The 12,060-nt window shown below is 41.5% G+C and overlaps 1 protein-coding gene across 1 annotated transcript in view; it reads left to right on the top strand.

The window, feature by feature from the left end:
* LOC140573769 (diacylglycerol kinase theta) overlaps window positions 1-12,060 on the top strand; it is a 48,288-nt gene that overhangs the window by 10,677 nt on the left and 25,551 nt on the right. The window lies entirely within an intron of this gene.

The raw sequence follows: 12,060 nt of genomic DNA on the forward strand, positions 1-12,060 counted from the left end.
TGACAGTGGCACTTTCACCGAGGTTCATTTAGCGTAATTTACTCACATCCTCCAGAGCCTCTTTATTCTACCAGAGAAGAAGCCCGGAGACTATTTTCATCTTCCTGTTTCATAAACAAGGAGTTATGGGGATGTAGCAGGAATAGCAGGAGCTCTTGATGTGTGGGGCCTTCCGAGCCTGCTTTGTCTGCGCTGATATTGAGCTTAATCCTCAACCATGAATCATTTTCATTTAAGGCAAGCAGTTACCAGAGTGATTCGGGTCAAGTTTTAGGCTAAATCTATTGTTGGGAGCGCCAAGCAGCCTCTCAGGAGGAGTTCGGTAGTTTGGTATACCTTGTCGAAACCTGAATGTGCACGTGAAGCTCCTAATTAGCATCTCTGGCCTAGTGTTTTTGACTTCAGCACCGCAAAAACACAACCAGCGGTATTTCTAGGGAAGGATTAAGCCTTACTTTAAATGCCGCTTCACATCTTATATTATAAATCATTTTAAAGCAGCATTATGTAGCATTTCTACCTTAAAATAACAGCGCAGAAATTTTTGGCGAACATGCATGAGAACTGCGCAATGCTGCGAACCCCAAGTCTTATTTTTATAAATTTAGGGATGCAGCGATAAGCTGTGTTGATGTTAATATTTTTTTTTACATTTCATATATATATATATATATATATATATATATATATATATATATATATATATATATATATACACACGCACTGATGTGTATATGTCATATTAATCAAATCAGTTATTTTTGGCTCCAGCGTCAGTTTGCTTCAGCAGTCCACCTCTGTGGTAAAATAGATTTTTTAAAGACTCGAGAGGTTGAAAATCGGCCTGCCGTGATTAGTCTGTGAAGTTGATAATGTCAGTGCTGAAAATGCAGTATTTTTTAAGCTGACACATCATTTTATCATTATTTTATTTTATTTTTTAATTAGATTTTTTAGGTGTCTGAAACACTTCACATTTTCCTCATTTCCACTACCTAACTGCTTCATGAGCTCAGCCATCTCTGGCTCCATTCCGGTCGGCTGAGCTACAGACTCTGTTTGAAATCGGGTTTTTAACGTTTACAAAAACCCACGGCATCAAAAGAATGACAACCTAAATTAGCACTAAACAAAAAGGTGGTTTGAGCGCTGGGCAAAGGTTTGAAGGCCCACCGCAGCAGCACCCGCGTCATACACGAGACACACAGACGCTATTCTAGACAGTGGAGCCCCAGAAACAGAAAAACCACTGCTTCATACGTACGTAACGCCGGACCGTAACTGGCGACCACATACTTTGACAAAGCTGGAAGCTGCTTCTTTTTTTTCCCGCCCAGAAATGTAGAAATGAGGACCTTTTGTATGTAAAGGAATTGTGGGATTGCCTAGATAACTGGGAACAGTCAGCAGTGAAGGTGAAGTTACAAGAAGTTCCTCTTCTCTGAAAATCATCTGAAAATATGGGAATAAAAATAGTGACCCCAATGTAAAGACCCCACTGATCACACACAGTCAAAGACCATAGGGCTGGTTGTTGTTGAGAGTGTGTGTACTTTGGGCGTGACTGGAAATAAACCATATCTAATAAGTCTAATAAATCTAATATACAATCCCACTGCACTGCTGACTGTTCTGCTGAAGTTCTTGGCAACGTAATATGTAAACCTATATTTACAGTTTTGTCAAAATAAAGGAATTTTTAACTAATAATAACTTAATAATAGACAAAATAATTAATGGAGAGAAAAATAGTCCTCAGTTGCAGCCCTATTTAAAAGTATTAGGTCACTTAAAATTAGCACGAACCAAAAAGGTGGTTTGAGCACTGGGCAAAGTTTCGATGTTATACCACAGCAGCACTCGCGCCATGCACGAGCACCTGAAGAGAAAACACACAGGTGCTATTCTGGTCGATGGGCCACCAAAAACAGCAAAACCACCTTAACTGTGCCTGTTCATGCTTATTAACCGTTACTAGAGAAGCTTTTACAAGCTGTTGTTTTTGTAGCTGCTAAATGCTAGGGATGGACCGATCCATCTTTTTCTGTTCCGGTACAGATTACGATACATGAACCCGATAGTAATCCGATACCATTGTTGAATGAATAACCCATAAACCCGACCTGGGAGATCTGGGAGAATCATTACTTTACTGACTTTGTGAAACAAACAATAACAAATGAACACAGATATAAGTTAACCCAATTCCTGTTTATTGATCGCTAAAATTAATAACTGTTGAACCTCAGCACAGTATTGTCTGGGCTTAGGACTTTTATTCTGAAATCCAAAGTCTAAAGAGGAGATTACAGAGGAGCTAGCAGCTCCTCCCTTCTCGGTTCTCCTTATATAGAAGACTTGCTGGATTACTCGCTGATAGTGGGCAGTCTTGATATGTGTATGATGTCTGTGGGTTACTCTGATCCTGGGTTACGAAGCCTAGAATAGCGGAGGTGCGAAAATTGGGTTCTGTGAATGGATCAGTCCTTTGGATCAGACTAATTATCTGATATCCGATCCAGCTAATTTTCTTAGTATCGGGATCGATATCCGATCCTAGTATCGGATCGGTGCAGCCTTACTAAATGCACCTGTTCTTAAAGTGAGGCGGTACATTTGTCCGCCTGCTATTCTTAGAATTCACACTAAGCCCATGTTGAATTATGAGTTATATGGTTATATATATGGATATAGTCAGGTCATCATCATTGCTTAGCTATTAGCACAGTAACAGGTACTTTGACCAGGGGTGCCCAAACTTTTGCATGTCTCTGTATTTAGATGAAGTTCCTTTGCGTAGTTTTCATATCAGAACAAGCATTAAACAAAGCACTGCAGAGGACAGCAGATGGGAGCATGTCTCCAGTGAATCTAAAGGGTATTGCAGGAGCTTCAGCTCAATCCGCCCGCCCGCCCACCCTCCCAGACTCACCCCCCCAGACTCACCCCCACGCTCCTTTAATGACTGTCCAGACATCCTGAGAGCTTCAGGCTCTCCTCTCCTCCCTAATTACGGGCCAGACCTGCCGAGAGAGCAGCTGCCGTGCCGAGGCCGAGGCAGCTCATGCTCACCGTCGTGAGGGTTTTATTGCATATTAGGTTTGAATGCGCCTGCACTCGAGGAACCACTTTCATTTTATTTGGGAATGCCTTCACTGATGCTGCTTAGTATTCCAAGCAAGGCTTCGGACTCGCAATTCCATCCACCTTTGTTTCCCATTTGAGCTTGTGTTTCGCTCAAAGAGTTGCCATGTGGTACATTTTGTACTGGAACCTTCTACGATGGTTTTCTCTTGAATGATGAGCATCTGAACCGGTGCTGTAATGTTGCAGTTGAAGAAGGTAGATGAAGCTCCTACAGCCCAAAAGACTCTCAGACCCTCGGCGGACATATTTCTAATTTAGTCCCAGTTTTGTTCAGCGTAACAATTTTAGTGAATATTAAAACTTTTAAAATATTTAAACATTTACAATTATTTTATGCCAATTTATTTTTATTAATTATTAAAATCACTGCACATCTACTCACTGATTTGCAGGCCTAAAAGACTGCAAATACTATAGATTCATACTGGATTATAGTCACTCCACAGTCACTACTGTTGGACTGTAAAATCTACACTGCAGATTCATACTGGATTACAGTCACTCCACAAAAGTACCATTAGGCTGTGAAAACTGCACACACTGCAGATTCATACTGGATTAAATTCACAGGTATTAATCCCTGATTGTAAAAACTACACACACTGCAGATTCATACTGGATTAAAATCACAGTTATTAATCCCTGATTGTAAAAAAACTACACACACTGCAGATTCATACTGGATTAAAATCAGTTATTAATCCCTGATTGTAAAAAAACTACACACACTGCAGATTCATACTGGATTAAAATCACAGTTGTTAATCCCTGATTGTAAAAAGTACACACACTGCAGATTCATACTGGATTAAAATCACAGGTATTAATCCCTGATTGTAAAAAAAAAACTACACACACTGCAGATTCATACTGGATTAAAATCAGTTATTAATCCCTGATTGTAAAAAACTACACACACTGCAGATTCATACTGGATTAAAATTAGCTATTAATCCCTGATTGTAAAAACTGCACACACTGCAGATTCATACTGGATTAAAATTAGCTATTAATCCCTGATTGTAAAAACTGCACACACTGCAGATTCATACTGGATTAAAATCACACTAACTTTAAGTATAGAAACTACACACACTGCTGCTCACCCGCTGATCGAACGCGAGCTGTTTACCCGGAAGTACCCCACACCTTTGGTCTACACCCATAACCCATAATTGCAGTTTCAGCGTATTGTGGGGTTATTAATGATAGCAATTACATATAGTCATCTTACCCCCCTTCTCATATACATAGTGCTACTGTTTTAAATGAAGTATTGTCTAGATTTAAACTGTAAGCAGACCTGTTAACAGACAGATAGTAAGACAGTGGTCTGCAGACTGATGCTTAGTGAAACATGCAAGTGTTAGCCACAGAGACGGGGGTGTGAATGATATGTTGGTCAAACCAGGCTAGCTGTACTTCCTCCACCATCTGATGGGCGCTGTGATGAGGGCTACAAAGTTATTGTTAACAGTTTAATGTAGAGGGTAATCATCTCACAATTACTGCTGTAAAATGAATAATATTGCTAAATATTGCTGTTTTGCTACCAGGCTATGAGAATGACACACACTGTGAATTAACACTGGATAAAAAAATAATTCTGAATTATTATTGCCACATAAAGCGGGGTGATATGGGAAAAGAATTATATAGCACAATATTTAAAGACATTATTCACAACATGCAATATTTATTGTAATTTTTGTCACATGGAGAAAATGCACCAACAGCGTAATTAAAAAAGACTGATTACAGTATTTGTAATGAAACCTGCAGTTAATCAGTGCTCTTGCCCAGCTCTATTGCCACACAAACCACATACTGGATTAAAATCACTCCGCGGTTATTACTGCCAGGCTATTAAAATGACGTACACGGCTAATTCATACTGGATTCTTAATTAGTCTTAATTAATTAGTGGATTAAAATCATTCCGCAGTTATCACTGCCAGAATTTAAGAACCACATATACATTTATTAATACTGGATTAATGGTCACTCTGTTGTTATTACTTTCAGGCTATGAGAATAACACACTTTAACAGATTCATACCGGATTAAAATCTCTCCACAGGCCTTACTGCCATAATATATAATGATGACATACACTGCAGGTTCATCCCAGATTGTAATTACTCCACTGTTGTTATGACTGCATGCTGCAGATTCATTCTGGATTACTATACTTTACAGTTATTACTGCAAGGATCCTAAAACAGAACACCACACCAAAAGTATTTTAGGTACGCTTAAATTACACCAAATATTAATCCTTAGGATAGTAGTTTAATATACTGTTACATGCCAAATTCATACTGGATTACTATACTTCACAGTTATTACTGCCATAATCTAAAGATGACATACACTGCAGATTCATACTGGATTACTATACTTTACAGTTATTACTGCCATAATCTAAAGATGACATACACTGCAGATTCATACTGGATTACTATACTTTACAGTTATTACTGCCATAATCTAAAGATGACATACACTGCAGATTCATACTGGATTACTATACTTTTACAGTTATTACTGCTACAATCTAAAGATGACATACACTGCAGATTCATACTGGATTACTATACTTTTACAGTTATTACTGCCAGGCTCCTAAAAAAGTACACACACTGAAGATTCATACTGAATTACATATGTGGTTATTGTTGGCAATTTCTTAAATGACACCACCTTGATAATCAATGATAATTCAGCTATTTTGGATGAAAGATCAAAATCAAATATTAATATATTCATATCGGATTAAAATTTCTCTACAGTTATTAATGGCATAATCTACAGATGACATACACTGCTGAATCATACTGGATTACTATACTTTACAGTTTTTACTGCCATAATCTAAAAATGACACACTGGAATTCATACTGGATTACTACACTTTATAGTTATTACTGCCAGGCTCCTAAAAGATCACACACACCTCAGTTTCATACTGGATTAAAAGCAAAGGTAAGAACTTGTGAACCTGGCACCCTGAGAGCTGCAGCAGGAGCTTAGCTTTCCTCAGCACCTGCTTCACATAGTGTGGAGGAGCCGGGTTGGATCGCTGCTCACTACACAAGTGAAAGCTGAGTTCATTATTTGAGGGACCTTCACGCAGCATAGAGTGAAAAGAGGGAACCTTGAGTAACCTTGAGGCTGAACTGCAGCAGGAGCTTACGAGCTCGTGTAGGTTCTGCCCGGAAGGAGTCCCAGTTGTTTGTCCTGTTGCTGCTCTGTTTTTGACGCTGCATGCTTTTCCGCAAGCCATCTACCTTTATGGCTGGGCGCAGTGCGGACCCTTTGCAGGAAACGAGGTCACTTCCTGTAGGATGCCCTCCAGTCTACTGTAGGAAGTCCCACGGGAGGGCAGGAGCCAGCCAGGAAGTGTCCCCTCTCAGAGCAGGACGCGGCCAGCTCAAGGACGATGTAGGCATTTCTTAAGTGGACCTAAGGAAGGGAACGGCTTTTGGAGTCTTGGTCTTCATAGATACAGTTGCCATGGAAATGGGGTTGACAGTCCCGTATTTGGACATCCTTCACAGTAGTGGTTTTCCACTGCCCCTGCTTTATAGAGGGACCGGGCTCACTGCAAGGCTTCCTGTTAGCGGAGAGCTCTCTTGTTGTGTTCACAAAGGTCGAGCCTGCTTCCGTACTCCAAATACTAAGTGCAGATGCTGCCTGTTATGCCTTAAAAGGTGTTGCCGATACAAAATATGGACAAAAATATTGGGACACCATTCATTGTTTCTCCTGAAATCAAGGCTATTAAAAAGAGCTGATCCTGCTTTTGTTGGAGTATCTGCCTCTACTGTCCAGGGAAGAAGGCTTTCTACTACTTTTGGAGTAGGTTTGCTGTGAGGATTTGATTGTATTCAGCGGCAAGAGTGTTAGTAAGGTTAGGATGTTGGATGATAACCACCCTACCTCATCCCCAACTCCCCAACTCATCCCAGAAGCATTGACTGGAGCACCACCATCGTTCCAGAGAAGTAGTTCCACTGCTCCACAGCTCAGTGTGGATGCCCACGCCTGGCATTAGGCAGCATGGCGCCAATCGGTTCATGTTTATCTGCACTGTTGGCAGGACTAGACAAGCTGTGTGTGTGTGTCGCAATGGATGCAACTTCAAGTAGCTGAATGCATTTATCAGAAAGGGTGTCCATAAATATTCGGACATGCAATGTGTCTTGATTTACAATTTCAGGTATTACAACAGCTGCTCAAAGAAGTGTCAAAAGGGGTGAATGCAGATTCTGCCTGAATCCGCCACTACTAAGCAAGTCTATTAGAGATTCTGTACCAGTAGGGCTGTGTATTGGCGAGAACCTGGTGTTACGAGATACATTACGATACAGGGGTACAATTCAGTTTAGTAAAATGACGCAAGTAAAATAAATAAATTAATTAATTAATTAAATGCAACGCTAAATGAACCACTGTCTGACACCAGTTTACATCTAAGCTATTTTTTAATAATCAATACTGTGTTTTTGAGAATTATAATATTGCAAAACGTCCATGTATCAATATTATCTTGCACCCCTACACCCCTACGTGTTTCTTTGGACACCAAACGCGTCTTCGAAAAGCAACCAATCGATAGCATGCTGGGCAAGTTGGGCAAATTATGATCATTTTTTATTTCCAGCTATCGCTTTAGGACAGCTGCATCCCCTCTCTCTGCATCTATCTCCATCATATATCTGACATCAATGATTCTAATCCCCCTGCTTGCTCGCCTGAGGGCCAATTATCTGGATTTGCTTCGGCAAATGTCACAGCCTTTTCTGGGCTGGATATTTATGCTGTCAGAGTCTCCCCCCATGCAGGGCATATGTAAAACACCTCCATTATCTCTGCGCACTGCTCTGTGTGCACAGTCACGAGGCCGGACGCCCACTGTCTCAAGTTATTCACTTGCTCATCATACTCGGACCAGAAAATGAGTTCATGTCTTCTGACCTGATTTGCTACTCAGACACATGTTGATACAGTGACAAATCAATGAACACTGAAGGTCAGAGAAAATGAACGGTGAAACATTGCAAACTGATGCTGAGAGCTGTGATTTATAGCCACGGCCGATTTTTTTTGCCTTTCTGGCAGAGGGAAATGGACATGCTCCAATTTGCACAGTGCTCAGATGTTGAACTCAGCCATTCTCTGGAATAAATGAGGATTAACCTGTTGGTGGACAGGGCTAACCTGATTGTGTAGTGTGAATGTGGTCTTAAAAGATACGTTTAACCCCTGCAGCTAACTGCGAGGCTAAAGGCAGCCCTAAAGGATGCATTTAACCAATGCTAACAACAGACTGGCTAAAACTGGCCCAAAAAGATGCCCTTAACCAGCATCCAATTGAGATGCTGAAAAACCGTTCTAAAGAATACGCTTAACCAGTGCAACCAATTAACCGCCTAAAGCTGGCCCTATAGAATGCATTTAACCAGCAACCGAGAGAATGAAACTGGCCCTATAGAATGCATTTACCCAGCAACCGAGAGAATGAAACTGGCCCTAAAGGATGCATTTAACCAGCAACCGAGAGAATGAAACTGGCCCTAAAGGATGTATTTAACCAGCAACCGAGAGAATGAAACTGGCCCTAAAGGATGCATTTACCCAGCAACCGAGAGAATGAAACTGGCCCTAAAGGATGCATTTACCCAGCAACCGAGAGAATGAAACTGGCCCTAAAGAATGCATTTAACCAGCAACAGAGAGAATGAAACTGGCCCTAAAGGATGCATTTACCCAGCAACCGAGAGAATGAAACTGGCCCTAAAGGATGCATTTAACCAGCAACCGAGAGAATGAAACTGGCCCTAAAGGATGCATTTAACCAGCAACAGAGAGAATGAAACTGGCCCTAAAGGATGTATTTAACCAGCAACTGAGAGAATGAAACTGGCCCTAAAGGATGTATTTAACCAGCAACCGAGAGAATGAAACTGGCCCTAAAGGATGCATTTACCCAGCAACCGAGAGAATGAAACTGGCCCTAAAGGATGCATTTAACCAGCAACCGAGAGAATGAAACTGGCCCTAAAGAATGCATTTAACCAGCAACCGAGAGAATGAAACTGGCCCTATAGAATGCATTTAACCAGCAACCGAGAGAATGAAACTGGCCCTAAAGAATGCATTTAACCAGCAACAGAGAGAATGAAACTGGCCCTAAAGGATGTATTTAACCAGCAACAGAGAGAATGAAACTGGCCCTAAAGGATGCATTTAACCAGCAACCGAGAGAATGAAACTGGCCCTAAAGGATGCATTTAACCAGCAACTGAGAGAATGAAACTGGCCCTAAAGGATGCATTTAACCAGCAACTGAGAGAATGAAACTGGCCCTAAAGAATGCATTTAACCAGCAACCGAGAGAATGAAACTGGCCCTAAAGGATGTATTTAACCAGCAACCGAGAGAATGAAACTGGCCCTAAAGGATGCATTTAACCAGCAACAGAGAGAATGAAACTGGCCCTAAAGGATGCATTTAACAAGTGCAACCAACTGAGAGGCCTACAACCAGCCCTAAAGGGTACATTTACCTATTCAAATAACTGAGAGTTCCTTTAGACCTTTGTAGACATTAAGCATCAAGCAACTAATAGACTAAAACAGCCCTAAAGGATGTGTTAAACCAGTGCAACTGGGAGGCTAAAATTGCCCTAAAGGATGCATTTAACAAGCAACCATCTAAGATGCTAAAAACGGGTCTAAAGGATACACCAGCGCAAACAACTCTAAAGCTAAAACCAATCTGGAAGGATTTACATCACCACTGCAACCAACCTTACAGCTAAAACCGGCCCTAAAAGATACATTTAACCAGCAACCAAAAGGATAAAACTGGCCCTGAAGGATGTATTTAACAGGAACAACCAACTAGTAGACCTACAACCAGCCCTGATGGGTACATTTAACCAGTTCATCCAAGTAACCGCCTAAAACTGGCCTTAAAGGATGCACTTTACTAGTGCTACAACGGGCCCTAAAGGGTTCATTTAACAAGTGCAACCACCCAAGAGGCCTACAACCAGTCCTAAAGGGTACATTTACCTATTCAAATAAGTGAGTTTCTTTAGAACTTAAGCAGTAATTATGCTGCAACCCACTAATAGACTAAAAACAGCCCTAAAGGATAGGATAAACCAGTGCAACTAACTGAAAAGCTAAAATCAGTCTGGAAGGATTTACGTCACCACTGCAGCCACCCTTACAGACTAAAACCGGCCCTAAAAGATGCACTAAATCAACAACCAACTTACAGGCTAAAACTGGCCCTAAAGGATGTATTTAACAGGAACAACCAACTAGTAGACCTACAACCAGCCCTGAAGGGTACATTTAACCAGTTCATCCAAGTAACCGCCTAAAACTGGCCTTAAAGGATGCACTTTACTAGTGCTACAACTGGCCTTAAAGGATGCATTTAACAAGTGCAACCACCCAAAAGGACCTACAACCAGCCAATCTAACAATTCAAATAAGTGAGTTTCTTTAGAACTTAAGCAGCAATTAAGCTGCAACTAACTAATAGACTAAAAACAGCCCTAAAGGATAGGATAAACCAGTGCCTAAAACTGAAAAGCTAAAACCACTACTGAAGGATTCACATCACTACTGCAGCCAACCTTACAGACTAAAACCGGCCCTAAAAGATGCACTAAAACCAGCAACAAAGCTAAAAAACACTTAAACCAGTGCAACCAACTAACCGGCTAAAACTAGCCCTATAGAATGCATTTAACCAGCAAGCAAAAGGATGAAACTGACCCTGAAGGATGCATTTAACAGGAAAAGGCAACTACAGGACCTACAACCAGCCCTAAAGGATACATTTAACCAGTTCAAATAACGGAGATGTCTTTTAGAATCTGCTTTAGAGATTAAGCAGCATCCAGTTAATAGACTAAACACTATAAACCAGTGCAACTAGGAGGCTAAACTAGCCCTAAAGGTTAGCCAGCTAACCAGTGCAACTAACTGAAAGACCCTAAAGGATGCGTTTAATCAGTGCAGCCAACCGAGGGAAGGTGAGGGAGTCTGCTCTACCGCAAGCTGCTACATGATTCGTTCCCACAAACACGGACACATGAACCCACACATACTCCCAAACACTCCCCGCCTGGAAGCTGCCTGTTTCATCCCTGCGTGCTACATCACAGGGTATAGTGGAGCAGCACTGCAGCGTGTAGTTCTGTTTACTGAGCATTTCCAGTCAGGCTTAGGTTACACTGTTCCCAGTCTTACTGAGGCCGCGGGGACACTAATGCGTTAGCATGGCCCAGGGGACACCACATGAGACAGGCAGAGGAAGAGACTGCTGTTAGAACATCACTTTCAAGGATGGCCAAACGCATCTCTCAAGCATGATCTCCGATACGTTGGGGTCAGCTTTGCTGAGACACGGCCTGCTTGAAATGTAGGCGGGGTTATATAAAAAAGGGTGTCCACATTTTAAAGTGTGCAGATTTATACTGTACAGGTCAGTCATCTTCTGCTTCATAGGGCATTTCATCTGGAGGAGGGCTCTGAAAGGTCGTGTCCCGTAAGACACTGCAGTTGTTGTCTTTAATATTTTAAGAGCGTCATCCCATGATGATGTGCTGTTTACTTGGCAGGAAGCTGTTGCAAAATATCCTAACCTGAGCAGATAAATAAAGCATGACCACGTCATGTCCTTCCAACCCCCATAAGCAAACACGCACATAGTAACAAGCAGACAAAGGGAGTTTGGGTGTTTTACTACAAGTGTGGGGGCTCAGTAGGAGATTTGAGATTTGCAGGACTGAGGCACCACTCTTTAAAGCCAGTGTAGCCGTAATCTACAACCACACGCACCTCCAAACACTCATACCCCTCCAACCCAATGAAGTGGCCTGTTAAC

This window comes from Salminus brasiliensis, chromosome 12 (assembly GCF_030463535.1).
Source record: "Salminus brasiliensis chromosome 12, fSalBra1.hap2, whole genome shotgun sequence".
Taxonomy (NCBI): Eukaryota; Metazoa; Chordata; class Actinopteri; order Characiformes; family Bryconidae; genus Salminus; species Salminus brasiliensis.